Source organism: Suncus etruscus, chromosome 2 (genome assembly GCF_024139225.1).
Source record: "Suncus etruscus isolate mSunEtr1 chromosome 2, mSunEtr1.pri.cur, whole genome shotgun sequence".
Classification (NCBI taxonomy): Eukaryota; Metazoa; Chordata; class Mammalia; order Eulipotyphla; family Soricidae; genus Suncus; species Suncus etruscus.
In genome coordinates this window covers 50,870,642-50,893,103 of record NC_064849.1, presented here as the reverse complement: position 1 = coordinate 50,893,103, position 22,462 = coordinate 50,870,642, and the positions used below count along the sequence as shown (strand labels likewise).

Below are 22,462 nucleotides of genomic sequence, written 5' to 3'. Positions count from 1 at the left end.
CAAGAGAGCTAGTGAGGGAGTGAGAGAGAAGCATAACATAAATGATGACACATCATTGGTCAAGTTTCTTCTATTTTTCTTCAACTTCTTTTTTATTTTCTTTTTTTTTCTTCATCTCTGGACTTTCCTCCTGTTCTGCCCATTTCCTATATTATTACCCACCCTGAGTTCCATAGGTCCCTACACTAGGTCCTAAACTGCATTCATAATTTATATATTATTTACAGTCTTTCAGTGTGTTCAGGATAGATATATCTCTAGATGTTATTGCAGATTAAAATATAAAGCTGTTATTTACCAAGCTATAGCAGGCTTGGTCAGGTTGCCATTTCCCAAGAAATTTTATTATCTGCTCTTTTAAAAAGGTTTCCCAGCATCATTGAAAAATAACATCTTTGGGGAATAATTGTAATTTATTGGAAGAAATTAGGTTTAGTAAATATTTAAGTACTTCCATGATAATGAGCCAAGTAAGATTTGTCTCTGCCCTGAGTGTTTAATAATTTAATCATAAAATGATAGCCTTGCTCCTGGTGGATTGGTGGCCTCAGAGTTAAAATGCTTCTGAATATTCAGGACATTTTCTTGGGAGAGTTTTGAGCTAACATCAATAGTGAAAGATGCTGACAGAGTCTTTTCTAGTCACTTATATGTGCAGATGGAGCCTTGTGGTCAGTTATATTAAGAAAGGGCAATGCAAGTAGTGATTTTATGAAACTCATTTATTCTCTTTACCAGGATTGTCTCATTGTTTGTCAACTAGAAATATTAGTGGGGGTTTGGGGAAATTATCTTGTTCTCTAATTAGATGAAATTGGAGGCTGATTGCTGCAGCCATAAATGATCTTTGAGGTGTTACTAATTCAACTAAATCTCTGATGCCTGATTTGTGCAGCCTGCTGACGATCCCAATCTAGTGAAAAAGGATTTGGGAGTTTGAGGATGATTAAGAAAATTGTTTTTTCTTACAACTTAATGATAACTTGAGGGTAATGTATAAACAATAGCAACTTGGACGGTTCAGTTGGGTGGTCCAACCAGGAACTATTACTCAATTTCCTCCCAAGATTCGGATCATTAAGTGCTCAGCTATGAAGAAGAATAAATTACTAATTAGTGCTGTTAAAGATAATGTTCTTCTCTGGCAGTTAAACTGGTTCCTTCTCTGTCTTGAGACCCAGAAGGATACAATTAAGAGCAATGTTGCCTGGAGTGCTTTCCTCACAGGGCCCAGATTGTCTCTCTCTCTAGAGAGTAGTGGGAGGCAAAGAGGCAAAACTAATCTCCATGTGTTGTATTCACTATTTCAGCATCAATACTACAACCCACATATCTTGGTTTTCTTTCTCCATCTACACTGTGCCTAACTTAGTTTTTATATCCTTTGGTCAATGAAATTGGTCGTAGAAACAATTATTGTGAGAGAAATAATGACTTGAGTGTTTAAACTATGTTTCTTTGCCTTGTATAATATTCCAAGTGCTTACTTTCACAGACTGATGCAGGCTTTTTTTTAGGAAGGGAGTACTTTTTTATTACAAAGACAATGAAAAATAACTGAAAGTTTCAAGAATTATTTGTACCAATAGAGAAATTAAGTAATACAGATCAGAAGTTTAACAATGCTGTTTAAACCAGTTTCCACATTGTTCTCTGAGATCTTATTCAATTTCATTGATATATGAAAGTATGTAAACATTTTTGGGGTCTATTCAAGCAGAGTTCAATCCTGTAGGCTAATTCTGTGATAGCCACAGGTACAATGGATTCTGCCATGGGCCCAAGATTCAGAGATTCATCAGGCTTTAATAATAAAATTAGCTGCAGTTTTGGAGCAAATGCCTGCCTGATGATGACCCCAACTCAGTATTTCAAATACATACTGAAGCCTCCAGATTCATCAGACTTAGTAAGTTCAAAATTCTGAACTTTTTGTTACTTTACATATGCCTCATTCTATGCTTTTTAAAAGAGTTTCTCAAAATATGTTTATATTGGGGCAGGGACCATAGCACAGCAAGTAGGGTTTTGTTTTTTGTTTTTTGTTTTTTTTGCCTTGTACATATAGTCCCTGAGCCTGCCAGGTATAATTCCTCAGATCAGAGCCAGAAGTAACCTCACAGCACCACTGAGTGTGGTCCAAAAACCAAAAAGAAAGTGTATATTCATAATATTTTTAAAAATAAAAAGCTAACCATTTGTATTATATACTGGGTAATAGAAAATAAAGTCACCAATATTCTGAGGAAGGCCACAAACATCTTTACACTTGGGCAAAATGGGAGGCTTAAATGTTAACTGTCAAAAAGAGTTGCCTGATTTAAAAATAATCATTTATGGCCTTAGAGATATAGTACAATATGTAAAGCACTTGCTGATCATCATTCAATACTTAGTACTATTAATACTTCTATTAATGTAGTACTATGCACGGTTTCCTGTGCACTGCATTAGTGAGCCCTGAGTACAGAGCCAGGAGTAAGTCATGAATACAACCAGGTGTAACTCAAGAAAAAAAAAGAAATAAAATGAAATAGAATCAGTATAGTACACTAGTGTAAATTTTATCCTCAGAGGAGTTATTTGTAATATATCATTTTTAGGATTGATGTGTCATATTGGTTCTTCAAAGATAATTTTTAAATATTTTCACTTTAAACATGTAAAAAATAAAAACTAAATGTTTAAAATCTTCCTTCATATTTTCTTCAAAACAAATGACTACCTCAAAATAAGTAGTCAAAGTCAAACACACACAAAATCAAACAGACACTTGTTTTCAGCAAGAATTCCAGGGAGAAATCTGCTCTAAATAGCCAGAGCCTTCTAGTCTGTCATCAAATCTCATAGAAGGAAAACAGAGGCTTAAGAAGACACACCTTCCAAATTGTTTCTTATTGAATGGCTTAAATGTCAATGGTAATATGGTTATATACCTACTTAAAAATGTAATCTATTTCAAGACTATACTGTTGAGTTAAAAAAGCAAAAAGTGATAAACTTGTATAACTTATGCTTCCTTTTGTGTATAATGATGGAAACAAATTAGAATATATATTTGGTTTCCTTGTATTTGTGCAAAGAAACCCTGGGAGGATAAACAAGAAACTAATAAAAATCTGGAAGGATAGAGGGGTGGGAACATTGCTTCTCAAGAAAAGACTTTATATTGCTTTGGTTTATAAATTCTATATGTGTGTTTGTTTTTCAAAGAAAGAGTGGGGATAGAAATACTAGTCACTTTTTTAGAAACAAATTGACATTACCTATTTGCTGGGAAAATATAAAGCGAGACATTTGAACAAGGCACAGCATTGTGATGTGGCAGAAAGATCAGTGGTCTGAGACAAAGCAGATGTGGCTTATTAAGATACTCATCATTTAATGTAAACTAGCTTTATATGGAGTGTCAGTCATGTCTGTAGTTAAGTAGGATGAAGCTCCCTAAAACTTCCAGTTGAGAAGAATTTTAAAGCCATACCCATGTTCACTTGAAGACTACTTCCATTGATTAGCCATCAACTATCTTTGCTATGCTCTAGAATGGAAGAGTGAGGATAGGAAAACCTTCTGTTTCCTTATGGGCTTGATTATAGGATAGCAGAGCAGCTCTTTGAATTCTCTGTCATTCTAAAATATAAGTAGCAAATTCCAAAAAAGATCAAATGTAGTAAGAGAAGACATAGAGGGACAGAGGACTGTCTTATAGAGCAGATTATGGTCAGTTGTGCTGTTCTGTAGTTAAGGATGAAAAAAATTCCCTTTATTGGACTCTGAGACCCAGGATGTAAAGTGCCAAGCATTCTTACTCCTTGGTCATTCAGAGGGAAAATCCTTAGGGCAATGATGCAATGCTTTCTTTGAGACTCTGCTGGAGGTGATTTTTGGAACATGACAGCCTTGTCAGCTACCTTTCTCACTTTCTTCTGAATCATTGTAAAACCAAAAGAAAGGATCTTGGAAGAGTCCCTGAGGTGCCAGTCCCTGTGTTTCTGAGAATTGCTGAGCAAGAGAGATAAATAGAAAATTTTTCTACTTATTAATTGATTATTCTATTTATTCTATTATTTATTTTTACTCTATTGTTCTATATATTCTTCAAATTTTAAATGAAATTATAAAGTTTTTATTGTTTCTTTAGACTTCAGTAAAACCTCCTGGATTGTTTAAAAAAAAGAAACTCACCTGTCTACTTACTTTGTGTGACATTTCATGAATCATAGATTCTAGTCTCCTCAGCTTGTAGGGTCACAATTGCATCTAAGGCCTGGAACCAGTGTAGGAGAGCAAAGATCCATGTGGAAAGCAGTAGTTTCTGGCTCCCCTTCATCTGCTGGTGGTCATTCTCTGAAACCAGAGAGCCTGCTGGTGCCAGGAGAGCTTCAGCGCCCTGCAGGGGAGCCATATTAATGATCTTGATGCTGTGTCTACAAAGACAAACGACCATTTAATAGCTGCCCCTGAAGGGGTCAGAGATAGCACAGTAGTAGTGTGTTTACCTTGCACGTGGCCAACTCATACCCAGGTTCAGTTCCTGGCATCTATATAGTCCCCAGAGCCTGCCAGAGGTGATTTTTGAGCGCAGAACCTAAGAGTTACCCCTGAGTGTTGCTGGATGTGGCCGAAAAACCACACACCAACCAACCAAACAAAAAAAGAGCTGACCCTGAGCTACTTGGGATGGCAGTTCTCTCGTTTTTTGTGTCTTGACCTTCTACTCTGCAGCTGTGTAAGGCAAGGTGGACTTAACTATGACAGTACCTCCCGGGCAGCTTTGCCTTTCCAGTGGAAGTTCTGGCTCATCTCTTGATGTCTCAGTCTGGGAAAAGCATCTAGACTGCACTATCCATTTCTTTAGCTATTGGCTACAGGCAGACATTTAAAATTAAGGCAGACATTTAAAATTAATTGAGATGAATAAAATTAAATTTCCAGTTCTTTAGCTGTACTAGCCACATTTTAAATGCTCAATGATCATTTGTAGTTTGGGGCTAAAAACTAGATAGCACTATATTGAATCATTACAGAATGTTCTGTTGTAGAACTCTGCTCTAGCATGTTTTTCTGGTTGCTGCTATGAGCACAACTATCCATAACAATAAAGAATAATAAATGGTATAGCTAAATCTAGACAAATTTAAGGGATGTCTAATTATTTTCATTAGGATCAGACTGATAGGGGACTAATAGTACAGTGGGTAGGGCATTTGCCTTGCACATAGCTGACACTGGTTCAATCCCCAGTACCCAACATGGCCTCCTGAACACCATCAAAAATGATCACTGAGTAGAGGCCAGAGTGGTGGTGCAGTTGTAGGGTGTTTGCCTTGCATGGGGCTGACCTAGGACAGATCACGGTTCTATTCCTTGCGTACCATATGGTCCCCCAAGTCAGGAGCAATTTCTAAGCTCATAGCCAAGGTAACCCCTGAGCATCACTGGGTGTGGCCCCAAAACAAAATAAAACAAAACAAAACAAAAGAAATGATTACTGAGTGCAAAGTCAGGGGTAAGCCCTGAACTTACTGGATGTAGCCCCAAACCAAAAATATGTAAGGGTACCTAAGGTAAGATAGGGGGCAAAAAGAGAGAGAGTGAGGGGGGGGAGAAGAAAAGAAAAGAAAAGCACAATGAGTAGACCCTTGTTGAATTCTCAGCATCACAAAGTATTTCCAGTAGTAAATACGGAGTACAATTGTAGTCCTAAAACAACATAAAATAAAAAAGAATAAAACTTTAGTGTTTAACCTTAGAAAAAGGGTGAAATTGAGCTAAATACATTCTTCAAAATAAAAGCTTAAACTGAATTAAAAATGCATGCCATATGTTGTTTATAAAGAATCCATGAACTTTTGGCAAATAGTGAGAAGGTGGAAAGTGCTGGTTGATGTATGACCTTCTAGAGATTTTGTATAAAGCAGTTCATTATCTAATTTTATGAGGGTGTTTGTCAAAGCCATGTCTAAAAGAATAACGAAAAATTTGGCTTATGCTTTATGCAAAAGAATGAAAAGTGTCCACAAGCTTGTAAACAAAAAGCATTATTATATTACTGGGAACTTCTTCTAGAGGTAAGGGAAGCAGGAAAGATGGAGGGAGAATAATTTCCTTTAATAGTGTCTTAGGGTACAAACTCTTGGCAGCTGGGAGAAACCTTGTCCTCTGGCATCAATTGCTGGCAGCCATCTTCCTAGGAACACTTTCCCTATCCACTGATCTCTCTCCAGTCCACCAAGAATCCTGTCCTAGAAGTTTCATCAGCAAGTGAGGCCCCCTGGGAAACATCAGGCTATTTTAGATGCACTTGTTCCTTTCAGCTGAGAGTAAGGAAAAGCAGTTGAAACTCACATACTCTGATTATTTTTACTAAATAACCCTAGATCCTACAACAATAGTTTCTTCTGGATTGTCAATAGTTTAGGCCATATTATTTAAGATAATCCCTGGATAATTGAATGTCATTCTCTTCTTCTGATGGTTCACTTGATTTTGGAACATTATAATACAGACAAGAATAGGAATTGAACATTTTGCAAGTATATTTCAGTAATTACATATAACAAATTTCACATAAATCATGCTAAATATTAGAAAAGCTGATGTGCATAAAAGTATTTTCTTAGGATGCAAACTTATAGGAGGAAAGGAATTTTATATTGATTAAAGACAGATCATTTGTTAGTTGATTCCTTAAAATGTCACATAGCTATTAGAGATCATTAAACTAGTGTCATTTAGGAAAATAAATTATACCTAGTAACTTGTATCTTAATAGAAGCATAATTCAGAATGATAAAACATGAGCTAAATGCCCTGTTACAAACATATGAATAAGTAGGAGCATCATGATCTTTTTAGTAGTGCTTAAATATGTCTGTGGAGCTGACACACAAAGAATGCAAAAGGATCTGAAATGATCTGTATATTATCTTTAATGTTTACATTTTCTTGTTCAGTTCAGGAGGCATTGGATTGCAGTGTAGATTGTCAGTTAGGTCATGGCAGGACTTCATAGTAAATAAAAACAGAGAGTACGTGAGAACAAAATTTCTTTCTTCTCTAGACAACTGTACGTTTCCTGAACCTGTCAGTATTAGGGAGGTGTGTGTGTGTGTGTGTGTGTGTGTGTGTGTGTGTGTGTGTGTGTGTGAGAGAGAGAGAGAGAGAGAGAGAGAGAGAGAGAGAGAGAGAGAGAGAGAGAGAGAGGGAGATAGAGGGAGAGAGGGAGAGAGAGAGAAAGAATGTGTGCTTTTAATAATATTGCGGTAATTATATAAGAATAAAATGTTGAATCACACTTCTTCCCCTAGCAACAAACTCATGTGCTATGACCTTTATAACCAGATGCTGCACTGGCCTTTAAATGGAGGTTATGAAAGAAAGGATGGAAGGCCATTTATGTGACTTTTTCCATGCTGCATCTTTTAAAGTAAAGATACTAGTAGTAAATTGTAATTTAAAAAAGTCTTATGGGTAGGGAACATGGGCAGGGAGAGTCTCATCTGCTTATTGAGAGTGGAGTAGTGTTGGAATTTAGTAATTCAGAAAATTAGGGAGTCAAGAACGTTTTATCTTTTCATCCTTTCAGTTTGTTCCTTCTCACTCCTATCCTGGTCCTGGACAATCTCCTAGCTGACAGGACTTTCCCAGCTCCACTTTGTGCTTTTCATCATTGTGAATTAGCTGTGGAAAGTTGGTTGTTAAATAATATTTAACCATTAGGTGTCACTGTGTAACATATAATGTACTTCTTGGAATGTTTCAATTTAAAAGACCACTCACTAGATATTGTAGTACATTTATATGTAGATTTTAAAAGTATATTTTTTCCTTGAAAATAAGAAACTCTTAGATTAAAAACCATGAGGAAATTTTTAAGTAAGTGAAACTTTTTTTTGTTGAAGAGATTACAAAAGAAAATAAATACCATTTAAGTTGGTATTCCAAGCTTTCCAACCAGCATTTACATCTTATATCAGCTTTTAAACACTTTGATCTGATGTGGAGTGTTCTTAACATGACTGAAACCCAACCACAATTATGTTTGTAATCAAGGTGTTTAAATAAAGTATTATTTAAAAAATAAATACTTTGATCTTCCACACAAATTTTGCTACTTGCAATTCTCTCGATATTCTTCACTTGATTTTAACCAAAAGGCTGAGAAGCAATGTTCTCTGGACATTCTTATAACACACATTTTTTTTTTAAATTAGAAGTGTCCTTTTCTCAATCTTTTTCTTTTTGAGTATTCTTTTATTTTTTGTCCCCCAATTCACAATAAGACCAGGCAAAGCACCTGGGTTGAGGTGTATATGGGGTGCATTTACTGTACCTCCTCTTTCTATACAGTCAATGTAAAGAACACAGCCTGTGGTAAGAATTTCTCAATCTTATCTGTTCCAAAATCTACTCATTGTTTTTAGACAATCTCATAGACTAAATCCTCAAGAAACCCACTTAATCTCTGATAAATGCACTTATTTCTACTTTGGTGCCATTTTATTCTACCTCCTGTGCAGTGTACTGGAAATGCTGGATCTTAAAGACTACAATACAAATACTTGACTACAATGTCTAAAATAGAGCTAAGATTAGAGATGGTAGTGGTAGTAGTAGATAAATGAATCAATAAGAAAAATGGACTTGGGGTAATTTACTTCAATTGGTTTTTGAAGCATTGCTAATTCACTGTGTACTGAAAACCACAGGGTACTGGACAGATCATTATTAAGGAATAATAATAAGTGACAACATATCAGTGTATAAATGAATATGTCTTATACAGTTCTATAAGGATCTAATCAGTACAATTGATTTATTGGCCATGATAGTTGGTGACATGAGAAAGTAAACAGCTCATTGATGGTTTAGCTTCTCTACTGAGAACTTCCTGATTACTACCATACTCTTGTGCATAAGTAAAACTATAGTTAGAATAAAATATGTATGTATTCAATTTGGAAAATGTTTTTGCCTTTATCCACCATATTCATGATGAAATAAGAAAAATATGTTAGTATTGCAAGAAAAAGCATATAAAAATTGAACAGATAAACCTTTTTTAATGAGGCTACCCCAGTATAGACTAAAGTTGAATGGATCATACATACTCTAAATATTATTTTATCTATTTTTCTATCTATCTATCTATTTATCATCTATCTATCTATCTATCTATCTATCTATCTATCTATCTATCTTAAAATTGTTTTAAAAGTTTAAAATATTTTATTAATTTACTGTGATTTAAAGATTAATAGTTGTGTTTTAGGCATACAACATTCCAACACTAATTTCATTACCCCTTGTTTGTTTCTCTCCACCAGTATTTCTACATTTTCTCCCTTGTGATCTGTCTCCTATTATATATATATACATATAATATAATAATTAATAATTAACCATTAATTAAAATAATATATTTAATATAAAGCCTCTACACTACTACACTACTAATTTGTTTGTGACTCATTACTTCCCACTCATTTCTTCTTGTTTCCTCACTTGATTTATTTTCTCCCTGTATTCTTATTTCTATAATCTAGGGTCTAAAGTAATCTAGGTTAAAGTTGTTTTAAAAAATAATCTAAGGAACCTGAGAGATAGTGCAGGATTGGCAGTGCTTGCCTTGCCAATATTAGTTTGATCCCTGGTACTACATATGACCCCTGGAATACAGAGCCAGGAGTAATCCCTGAGAAAAGAGTCAGGAGTGGGTTTTATCTGGGTGTGTCCATTCCAAATAAAATAAAAAGAAAAAATAAGACTACATAGACAATACAATAGGTAAGAGAAACTTGCCTTCACATGGCTGGCCCATGTTTGATCCCTGGCATTACTATTTGTTCCCTGAATACCATCAGGTGTGTTCCCAACTCTTTCTTCTCTAAAAAAAATTTGTAAAAATATTAAAGTACACCATAAGCATATACATAAATTTCTAATATGTGAAGATGACCAAGTATTTATACTTTGTTTTGCCTCCTAATATTCCCATTGGACTATTTAAGCAGTTCTAAAGCAATATTTCTGTGCAAATATAAAATTATCACTTAAATTGGTAATATTGAAAGAACTGTTTCTAACTATTCTGCAGTTAGTTATTCAATAACCTTCATCCATCAATTTATAACAAGAAAATTGTAGGTCTGTGTATTCATTTGATAAGTCTAATTTTAATCAATTTCTAGAGTTAGAAGTCCTATCCTTCCTGTACCATAGTAGTTTTCTAATTAATGTTAATAAATGTTACCCCTCTAAAATCCATAGACTACATTAGATTATTAGTCTAAGAATTAGTCTAGACTATATTAGATCACTAATCTAGGAACTTACTTTTTGCCTCTTTTTTCATTTTTGGGTCACACTGTGTGCACAAGGCTCAGGGTTGTTGTACTCAGGGTACAGTGCTTGGGAGCTGCTCTGCACAATGCTTGGGGAGAATATAGTGTTAGGATTGGAACCCAAGTCCTGACCAAGTCAAAACATGAAGCCATCTCATTGTATTCTATCTTGACTTCATTTCTCTTTTTTTTTTTTGCTGAGCACCAACACTCCTGAGAGAAGCAGTGATTGTAAGATGGAGTCACTTAGAGGCAGATTTACAAGGAAAATAGATATGAGAAATTACACATCTTTTCAATTCTTATAAGAAAATTTTGCGGGCCCGGAGAGATAGCACAGTGGCGTTTGCCTTGCAAGCAGCCGATCCAGGACCAAAGGTGGTTGGTTCGAATCCCGGTGTCCCATATGGTCCCCCGTGCCTGCCAGGAGCTATTTCTGAGCAGACAGCCAGGAGTGTCTGAGCACTGCCGGGTGTGGACCAAAAAAAAAAAAAAAAAAAAAAAGAAAATTTTGCACGTAATACTAAAGATTTTTGTCTGAACTGTTGTATAAAAATGTTATTTAAGTATTTGCCTAGAATCAGGATAGGAGGTGGTTTGCTGCTATATTGAGAAAAGTTCCTTCCATTACCATCTTGTTGAGAATTTTTTATCATGAATGGGTGTTGGACCTTATAAAACAAAAGACAGTATGGCAATAATACAGAGATAACAGATGAGGGCCAGAAGGAACAGATCACGATATGAAGCTATCACAAAGAGTGGTGAGCACAGTTAGAGAAATAACTACACTGACAACTATCATGACAATAGTAGTGAGTGAGAAAAATAGAATGCCTGTCTTGCAGACAGATAGAGGTTGGAGTAGGAGGGATATGGGGGGCATTGGTGGCAGGAAAACTGCACTCATTGATGAAGGGCGATTTTGTGATTATACATTTTGTAATTGAAACCAAAGTTTCATGTTTGTAACATGTTTGAACATTTTGTAACCATGATGCTTAAATAAAGAAATTAATTTAAAATAAAATAAATTTAACCAGGAGTTGGAGGGGTGTCTCGGAGTGGTAAGGTGTCTGCCTTGCAGGCACTAGCCTAGGACGGAGCGGGATTGGATCCTCAGGCATCCCATATGTTCCCCCGGGCCAGGAGCAATTTCTGAGCGCATAGCCATGAGTAATCCCTGAGCGTCACTGGGTGACGATAATTTGAAACTTATACTTTCTTGAGAGTTGAGTTAGAATTCATTATCACAAAAAATGTTTTTAACCTAAAGCAGTAGTTGACATATACCTTAAAAAACAATCAAAACCAAATCTCCAAGTTTTTACTGTTGTCTATCTCTCCTAAATCACGCATTATCAATTGATGAGATTTTACCACATAGGGACCAGAGGAAAAGAGTAAACACTATAAAATGCTATCTCTGGGATATTTTTGTTAATGAAATTTAATTTTGTCAATTTATGAAAGTTAAAATGTTTATGTGTAGCTGGGAAAAGTCTTATTAACTATATTCATAAGTTTTGTTAGACATAAAATTCTAAGTAATTTTCTATCTTATAGTTTATGAAGCACAAATTAATTGTTTTAGTGAAAAAATCATAATAATTATAAACATTTAACAGTCTGTCCTAAATAAAAGTATCAGTTTGTTCTAGAATGTGAGAGAGCCCATTAAAGTGTAAAGTATGAGTATGTAGGGCAACTTGTAAAGAATTTGAGAAGAGTTTACAGTCCTTCAATTAAAACAGCTTAGTCAGAAAAAAAAAAAAGCTATGAAATGTAACATGTTATAGTTTGGGCAAAGTCTGTCCAATTTTGAAAAATGAACACACCAGAAAATTTAAGGAAAAAAAGAGGCACTTTTGAATTTTAACTGTCAAGTGTCATAATAATGAAAATCTAGACTCTAGCTTTCTATATGTCAAAATGATAAATTCATCTTAGAACTCTTAACAATGAATAGTAAAATATTCTGTTTTCTTTGTGAAACCAACTGAGATTATAGAGACCCCATAGCTTGTCAAAATATTTTTCTCTGCTCTGTACTGACTTCTTTAATTGCTTCATTCTTTTCTAAAAACCAAAATTAAAGAACAAAAGCTTTGTTCCAGAATTAAAACCACTTATATTCATGTAATCTTGTCTGGTATTGTTTTAGAATACCCCATTAGCACTTTGTAAAAGTTTGTTTTAGAATTTATTGTCTGGTATTGTTTTAGAATACCCCATTAGCACTTTGTAAAAGGTAAACAAATACTAATTACAAATTTGTAATAACTTTAAGGTTTTCTTTTCAATTCCAGATCCTAAGATTAGAAAAAGAAAACTAATTTTCTGAACCTAAAACTAATTTTGAACCGTAGCAGAGTTTCCTGGAATGCAAAAGATTTTTATTATTTTACCTTAAAAGGAAGACTGCTAAAAATAATTAGCAGTTTTTAATAGGTCCATATTTTACAATTAACTTGACATTCTTATAAGAACTGCATGAAGTAATTATTGAACCAGAAGACAACCTCAGCTTTTCTCTACAAAGTTTGTATATGTAAACTGTAATATAAACATTTTAGAAATGTTACCTTTTATAAGAAGATCCTTGGACTATATTAGTGTTCTCAGTATCCTTGTTTTCAGGGAGGAAATGCAAAACTAGAATTCCATATAGTGCTCATGCACTACCAGGAGTAATTCCTTAGTGCAGTTCCCAGAGTAACCCCTAAACACCATGAGATGTAGCCCAAAAAGCAAAAAAGAAAAAGTTAAACTTCTCCATATAAAATATGTATGTACTGTAGCCCTAAAGTATATTTTATTATAATACTGTTGATCATTGTAGCAAGTTGATTTGTTTTATTATCAAGTTTCTTCTTTTTTTTTTTTTTGGTTTTGGGTTTTGGGTCCACACTTGGTGATGCACAGGTGTTACTCCTGGCTATGTGCTCAGAAATCACTCGTGACTTGGGGAACCATGTGGGACGTGGGGGGATTGAACTGTAGTTCGTCCTAGGTTAGCATGTGCAAGGCAGATGCCCAACTGCTTGTGCCACCACTCCAGCCCCAAGTTTCTTATTTTCTTAGATGTTTGCCTAAAGGCTAATTTATAAGCCATAGACTATAACCTGAGGATAGTTTATTTAGCCCCTGAGAGAATGGACTATTTTACCAACATTTTATTTAGTTATTTTTTATTCTTTTGTTTTTTGGGGGCCACACTTGGTGACACTCAGGGGTTATTCCTGGCTATGAGCTCAGAAATTACCCCTGGCTTGGGGGACCATATGGGACACCGTGAAATCAAACCGTGGTCCATCCTAGGTTAGTGTTTGCAAAGCGAACACCCTACCAGCTGTACCACTGCTCTAGCCCCAATTTTAAACTATAGCTTGTTAAGTATATGCTCCTGTTTCTTTTTATTACAATAACATAATTTACAAATTTTTCACAATGCAGTTATTTCAGGCATACAATATTCCAATACCAAACCCACCACTGGTTTAACTTTTCCTGCACCAATGTCCCCAATTTCTCTCCCAGCTCCTAACGTACATCAAATTTACTTAATATTGCTTGCTCCAACAAAATGGCAAATGTTATTACCAGAAAACAGATTCATAGAGTCAATTTGTGATGTTTAATTGTTATATCTCACAATAGTGTTTCTTAAAGTCATTTTATGAGGATTTACTGGGCTGCTTGGTGCTGGTTGACACTACCATGTAATTACTTCCATTCATGGAACTTATGGGGCTTCTACACATTTCCCATCAAATTTTCTGTTCCTATTGGGTTTCTCAAATTTCCAAATTTCTTGTGAAAAATGGAGGAGGTATTGTGTGGCCACCTATGCAGTATTGCACTTCAGGAACTGTGAAGCTGGGCCAATAAGCAGAGAAGGAGATCAGGAGAGAAGGCATGTTTGCCTCTTTCATTCCAAAAAGATCAGGATTTTCAGCTCAGAGATTGATCTACCTAGAACAGTTTGGGTTTTGGTGTCTTGTTAAGGTACTTAATATTAACACAACTCTCAGATTTTTTATGAGTTAGGAATTCCAGGATTCTTGCCAATTTTGATGAAAGTGGGGGTTATTATCTAAAGACCAAAGAGAACAAGAGTAAAATCCCATGGAACTAATAAAACAATAAGGGAAATTACATTGTTATTTAATTATAGTATTTTAACATTGTTTTTTTTAACTGTTTAAAGCATTTATTTATTTATTTTTATTTAAACACCTTGATTACATACATGATTGTTTTTGGGTTTCAGTCATGTAAAGAACACCACCCATCACCAGTGCAACATTCCCATCACCAATATACTATATTAAATGATATATAGAAAATTTCATCTTTCTTAAGCTTTATTTACTCTCAAATTAGTAAACTTTACCTTTTAAACTAAACTAAAATATTTGAATGGCATATGATTGATTTTCAGTAATACTTAAGAATGCAGAAATACTTCAACTCAGGATTTTTTCTCTAAGAAATTATAAAAATTTAGAAACATTGGTCCTGCAAGCCAATCTGTATATGTGGTGTCATAACTAAGAATTAGTATCACTTAATCAGGTATGACAACACACCCTTCACAAAGAAAGTTGAGTTTTTATAAGACATGTTATTAACTATATTTTTTCAGAAAATCACTTATTTATAGTCTTCAATAATACATAAATGAATCAGAAGAGAGTAAACTAAGATGGAGAGATAAAACAGTAAGAATTAGCTTAAGCTACCCATTAACAAGGAAAAGATGGGTTTTATTTAAAAATATATTATATAAAATTGATCTGGATTCATGAACTAAAAAGGTATCTATACCAAAAATTATAGCAATCCAGAATAAATATCACAAAAATATAGCAAACTATCTCAGCAAAAATCAGAACTAGGTTGTGAGGGCAGAGTAAAAATATCTCAAATATCCTCTGGACTGAGCAAGTTGCTTAAATTAATGTACAAGTACCTCTTGTAATGGAGGTATTTATAAGTTATATTTCTAGTATCTTATTTCAGGTTTCAGTGGAAACAAAAACATAATTATGAGAGTAACCAAATGTAAGATATCTGAAATTATATAGGAAAATAGATTAAGTTATTTTATTTTACTGAAAAGGAAAGTAAGTACCGTATTTTCCGGTGTATAAGATGACCAGGCGTATAAGACAACCCCCTAATTTTACAGTTAAAACATAGGTTTTAGGCCTATATTTGCTGTATAAGACAGAATTTTCCTGTGCTGCAACTGTATCTTCCACAGTGAGCCAATCACAATAAGCAAAGGTTCAAAGGTTATACTGTAATAGATGTCTCTGACTCTGGCCAATCTGAGCAGGCTTTTACAGTGTAGACTCGGGTACAGAACACTGTATAATTTGCATGCATAGAAAGCCTGCTTGGATTGGCTGAGTTAAAGAGGCGATCCGAGTAGCCTGGCAGTGATTGGTGCAGGATCGAGTTGGAAAATTTGTTTTGTGACAATATTCAGACAATTTTTGTTTAGTGGCATATTGAAACATTTTTCCGGATATACTCGTCGTATAAGACGACCCCGATTTTCAGTTGACTTTTTTTGTTTCAAAAGTCATCTTATACGCCGGAAAAAAATGGTAGCTGTAATAAAAATTAGTAATAATTAGAAAGTTGAAAGGAGTAAAGTAAAATATAGCAGCATTTTGAAATAGGTCCAAAAATAAGAGCTGGCTATAAAATTAAATGGCAGGGGCTGGAGCAGTGACACAGTGGTTGGGCATTTGCCTTGCATGCGGCTGACCTAGGACAGACCTCGATTCAATCCCTGGTGTCTCATATGGTTTCCCAAGCCAGGAGCAATTTCTGAGAGCACAGCCTAAGCGTCACTATGTGTGGCCCCCAAACAAACAAACAAACTAACAACAATAACAACAAAAAGCTAAAATGGCAAACACATGTTTGGGTTGGCTTGTGTTGAGGATAATTTAAGCACTGTTCCCCTTTTCTTACCTTCCACCAAAGTTTATACAGGGAAAGATAATATGGAGGCTGAATTCTTAATCAGAAATGTCTCAGATGATTTCCCATAGTGGGATTTATTGATCGCCCTATCCATGACCAATTTGCAACATGTCCTTTTTGAAATTAGACTCCTGAGTCTTCCCGTGGTAAACAGCTTCTTATAAGTACATGGGTGAGGTGGTTCTCTAATTAGTCAACCATTTGCCTACCTACCTGCATGTTGCTAATAAAGCTCTTTCTTGATAGGACATTGATTGCATCTATATTGATTTGCTCTGCTCGGCGGAGCAGCAGTGAAAATGAGCTTTCATGATTATAATTTTATTAAAAGCGAATATATTTTGACTATATAAAAGAGACTGTCTGACTTGTTTAAAACCCAAAGCTTAATCTTATAATTTTCTGCCATGACATGCATAAACATCTCCATTTTAGGGGAACTCAGGATGCAGACCAGATGTATCCTGGGATTTCCCTGATGTGGAGAACTGAAATAACCCCCACGGAGTTCCTCAAAAGGTCCACTGTGGATTCTTCTTTCCCTGAGTGGATAGTTGAGGAATTCCTGAAGAGATAAATCCATGCTTGGTATTACATTTTCTATCATTATTTGGCTATCCCTCCTTTGTAAAATCTCAGGCAAAAATATGGCTTCAATCGAATTCTTTTCAGAAATCCCAGCACCAAAGATTACTAAGAGGATCACTTTTCTGGACAATATTTAGGACCAAAATCAAAGACAATATTTTCTTTCTTTTTCAAATATGTCCTTGCAGCCTCAGTGTCTCGTAATCAAGGGCATAGCCAGAATACAGATCCTGGGTTATTGACCATTCTAAGAGAATGGGAACTATAGCTTAGGGGTGTAGCTCTTTCCTTTACTTGACCTCTAAAACAATAGAGCCCAGCTTGTGAAGATCACACTCCTAGATTTTTTTCCTACTTCTTAATAATCGCTTATTTTGCATTTGAAGTTAGTTTGTCAAGAGCTGTGACCTTCTCCTTTGTAACTCAGAATTCATATGGCTCACATCCATAGTTTAAGTATTGTCTACTGTTAAACTTTGCTTTGTAATTGTAAACATTCTTCTCAATACCTATTACTGGCTCTACCCCTTCTTTTTTTTTTTTTTGGTTTTTGGGCCACACCCGGTGACGCTCAGGGGTTACTCCTGGCTATGCGCTCAGAAGTCGCTCCTGGCTTGGGGGACCATATGGGACGCCGGGGGATCGAACTGCGGTCCGTCTCCTAGGCTAGCGCAGGTAAGGCAGGCACCTTACCTCGAGCGCCACCGCCCGGCCCCGGCTCTACCCCTTCTAATAAGATTAAACTTGTCTCTGATCTATGCCAGATGTGGGTCCCCATACACAGTATTTGTGTGTGATTATAATTTTTTTCATATTTCACAGCCCATGCAACCCACTCTCCCTGAAGTGGGTTCATTGAAATCCCCCTAACGCTGTAGGACAGAAGCCGCCCACAGCAATTTTCACCAAGAAATCCTTAAAAGAGGAGGCTGAATTTAAAAAGAAAATGAAGGGGCCTGGGCAGTAGCACAGTGGTAGGGCATTTGCCTTGCAGAAGGTTGCCCAGGATGGATTTGGGTTCAATCCCAGAGTCCCATATGGTCTCCCCTGAGACAGGAGTGATTTCTGAGTGCAGAGCCAAAAGTAACCCTGAGCGTCATTGGGTGTGGCCCCAAAACCAAAACAAACAAACAAAAAACAACCCAACCAACCAACCAAACCAAAACAACAACAACAACAAAGAAAACTAGCTAAATAAAAAAATGAAAAAGAATATAACTGGGCCGGGAAGGTGGCGCTAGAGGTAAGGTGTCTGCCTTGCAAGCGCTAGCATAGGACGGACAGTGGTTCGATCCCCCAGCGTCCCACATGGTCCCCCCAAGCCAGGGGCGATTTCTGAGCACATAGCCAGGAGTAACCCCTGAGGGTCAAATGGGTGTGGCCCAAAAACCTAAAAAAAAAAAAAGAAAAAGAATATAACTGAAGTACTAGTGACAAAAATGGTGTAATTTAATGGTAACCCTGGAAAGTAGGAAAATTATATGATTAAAACAATTTATAAGAATAAATAGCTGCTAACATCATAGACACATCAAGTGAAACTGCTAGAAATTCACTAAGACATTGTTTTAAGTAGAAGGTCAGTATACTTTTTTAGGAAGAAGGATATAGAGAATTAAAGAATACAACTAGTAAGCAGCTTTTTTTTTTTTTTTCAGAGAAAAAATTTTTTTTTCATTTTTGGAACAATTAAAAGGCACCATAGATTTGGCTACATAAAAAGTGCTAAAAATATTGAAAACTAGAGATTTAATATACAACATAGAAGTTATATTCTATTATAGTATTATAAAACAAGTTATTAAGAATTATAAATAAATATAAATGTATATTCATACATATTCTCACTAATCAAAATGAATCAAAAGGAAGCATCTATTATGATAAATTCTTTCTCAAATATAACAAATGAGTAGAAGCTACAATTTATTAATTATTTAGAATTCTTTTGAAAAATTATTTATTTGGTTTCTGGTCTCACCCAGAGATGATCAGTGGTTTCTTCTGGCTCCACACTCTGGAATTACTCCTGGTAGGCTTGAGGACTATAAAAGTGTATGGGATTGAACCTAGGCCAGCCACATGCAAGGAAAACATCCTAACAGCTATATTATTACTCCAGCCACAGAAGTTACAATTTTTATAAAAGACCAAATAGTAATTAATCAAAAGGGTATAATATTGTTCCAGTTAAAATGAAAGAGATCAATGGAATAGAAGAAAATCTAGTACAATATCGAATCCAATATATAGTAAATATTGAGTCCAATATCTAGTACAAATAAGAATTTACTAAAACAATATTTCATAGTTATAGTGATAGCAAGGATTTTTTAAATATTATTAAAATGAATGCTATTTTTACTTGGAAGAAAAATAGTTAATAATAGAGAAAAGCTTAAATGACTTAATATGTAATTTTATGTTGCAATCAGTAAATGCAGATAATAATCAAACAGAAAAGTGAACAAACTATTTTTTCAAAGAGAAAAAGGAATAAACATACAAAATCACATATACTCTGGGCTGGAGTGTTAATACAGCAGGTAGGGCATTGCCTAATATGAAGCTATCCCCATTTCAATCCCCTGCAAGCCATAAGATTCTCCAAGCCTTCCAGGAGTGATCCTGAGCAATGAACCAGGAGTGGGTAAGCATTGCCAAGTGCTAAGAAAAACTAAAAACAATAACAACAAACTCACATAGTTCAATAGTAAATATATATATATATATATATATATATATATATATATATTCTAACCGTATATGTATATACATATATATTTCAAGAATATATGTAAGGTAATTCTGGAGATCACTGGTTGGCTGGTTTCCTGGAATTTGACAGCTGCTGCCTGCAGCTTAATTTTAGCTGCCTGCAGGTCATGGTATTCATCGTGTTCCTGCCAAATCTGGAATAACGGGTTGGCAGCAAAGAGGACAAGAAAGAAACTAGACAGTCACAAGAGAAAGTATATTGGGGCCAGGGGAGTGGTGAGCAGCTTCTTGGCTCTTACTGATCCAGTCAAGCTTCTAGCTCTCTGCTGCTTTCCCTGCTACTCTTTATTAGTCAGAGTTTTACATAAATCACCTGAGGGTCAAGATTGACATAATTAAGGATACTTGTGCTAATTAACTCAGAAGAGGTGAAAGGAAAAGTAAAATGTAATTTTACAGCTGTATGACAACAGATATGCATGCATTTTTTTACACAGGTATGTTCATAACCTAGAAAGCAGTGTAGTGCCATTAATTATAAAATATATGGATATTTCCAGAAATAAATATGCACACATAAAACAAAACATTATACTTTACCAATCAAATTTACAAAGATTATGTCAACATTTAGTGTTTAACAAAAGTCATTTTCATCACTTTCTATTGGAAGTATAAAGTATTTCTAGTATATATTTGAAAAATACATATTGGCTCCTATTTTAATATTTATTATTTAATTCTTATAGAACAATTGAAAATCATCTAGATTTTGCTGATAGGTAAATTAGATAATGGTCTAATTATTTTATTTAATTCACATTAAAATAAAATGTTACTTAAAATAATGTAAATAATTGCAATGATATAATAATTATATAGTGATGATATTATGGCATATTATATTACTATTTTGAAATAATGATAGTAATATGTTACTATATCAGCAACATTGACAGTTATAATATTTGAAAAAGAAAAAAGGTTTAAGTTTGATAAAGTTAATTAGAAGAGCAATTAGAAAACTATAAATACTGATTTATTTTAGGTCAGAATATTTTCATTTTCATTTTTTAATTTTATTTGTGCATCTTATTTAAATAATTTTAATTTAGTATTTTTAATGAAATAGATATATTTAGAAATTTCCAATTATTTTTTGCTGTAAAATATATAATTTGAATATAGTCTTGAAAATTGTTATTATCTGTTTTTTGTTTATTTATTTATTTATTTATTTATTTACAGTCACACACCTGTTTGTGCTCAGAGGATTATATGTGGTAGTGCAATTTGAACCAGCTTGTATACCAGGCAAGTATACAACTATCTCTTTAGCCTCTAACTGTGTTTATTTTATTTTTTGTGTCTATTTTTTATTTTTTTTATTTTTGGGCCATGCCCAGTGACGCTCAGGGATTATTCCTGGCTATGCACTCAGAAATCACTCCTTAGGGTCGGAGAGATAGCATGGAGGTAAAGCATTTGCCTTGCATGCAGAAGGATGGTGGTTCGAATCCTGGCATCTCATATGGTCCCCTGAGCCTGCCAGGAGCGATTTCTGAGTGTAGAGTCAGGAGTAACCCCTAAGCGCTGCTGAGTGTGACCCAAAAACCAAAAAAAAAAAAAAAAAGAAAGAAAGAAAGAAAGAAAGAGAGAGAGAGAGAGAGAGAAAGAAAGAAAGAAAGAAAGAAAGAAAGAAAGAAAGAAAGAAAGAAAGAAAGAAAGAAAGAAAGAAAGAAAGAAAGAAAGAAAGAAAGAAAGAAAGAAAGAAAGAAAGAGAAAGAAAGAGAGAGAGAAAGAAAGAAAGGAAGGAAGGAAGGAAGGAAGGAAGGAAGGAAGGAAGGAAGGAAGGAAGAAGGAAGGAAGGAAGGAAGGAAGAAGGAAGGAAGGAAGGAAGGAAGGAAGGAAGGAAGGAAGGAAGGAAGGAAGGAAGGAAGGAAGGAAGGAAGGAAGGAAGGAAGGAAGGAAGGAAGGAAAGAAATTGCTCCTGACTTGGGGGACCATATGGGATGCCTGGGATAGAACCAAGGTCTTTCCTGGGTCAGCTGCATGCAAGGCAAGTGCCCTACTACTGCGTTACCGCTCCGGCCCTTGTTTTTTTATTTTACAAAGCAGAGTTAAATGGGGGAGAAAAATATTCATGTCCAGGTCTCATCACATATTATTTTGGAAATCATATTTGTGTGGCTTTTAAAGGTAAAAAAGTTAAAATCACTTAATAGCTTTTTGTTGTTGTTTTGGGCCACATCCGGCAGTATTCCTTGTTTACTCTTGGTTCTCCCTCAGAAATCACTCCTGGCAGACTAGAGGGACCTTATGAGATGCTAGAAATCAAACCCTGGTTGGTCCCGTGTGAGGCAAACACCTTGTCCACTGTACTGTTGCTCTTGCCCCTACTTATAGCTTTTCAGTCACATTAATACTTTTTTAATGACAAAGATTCTCAAAATGTTTTTAGGTCCCATTCTGTTGAACTCAAGAGCTTACCTTAACTAGGCAGTTGCTGCAGTCAGTGCTAGGGAAATGACTCAATGCTGGTGTAAGAAAATGAGTCTCCTGCCACAGAGTTTGCTCTTGGCTCACTTAACCATCTCCCTGGCGCAAGCTAGTCAACATTGAACTTTAGCAACATTGAACTTTCATTCAGAAGTTTATACCTAAGATCTTTAAATCTACTAGCAGGTGCAAAGAAAACTGACAGGAGTTTTCTTTAATATTTCAAACTACTTACCTTAAATTACATTTTCCAAATGTCAAAAATATTAAAGATAGATGAAAATAGCTCTTCTCCAAGTTATTCTGTT

General features: G+C 35.1%; 1 non-coding gene across 1 annotated transcript; it reads right to left on the bottom strand.

Annotated features, from left to right (window-relative positions):
* Positions 1-8,261: 8,261 nt before the first annotated feature.
* LOC126002692 (small nucleolar RNA SNORA51) lies at positions 8,262-8,387 on the bottom strand. The gene has a single exon (XR_007493365.1). It is a non-coding gene; the product is annotated as a small nucleolar RNA SNORA51 (small nucleolar RNA).
* Positions 8,388-22,462: the final 14,075 nt, after the last annotated feature.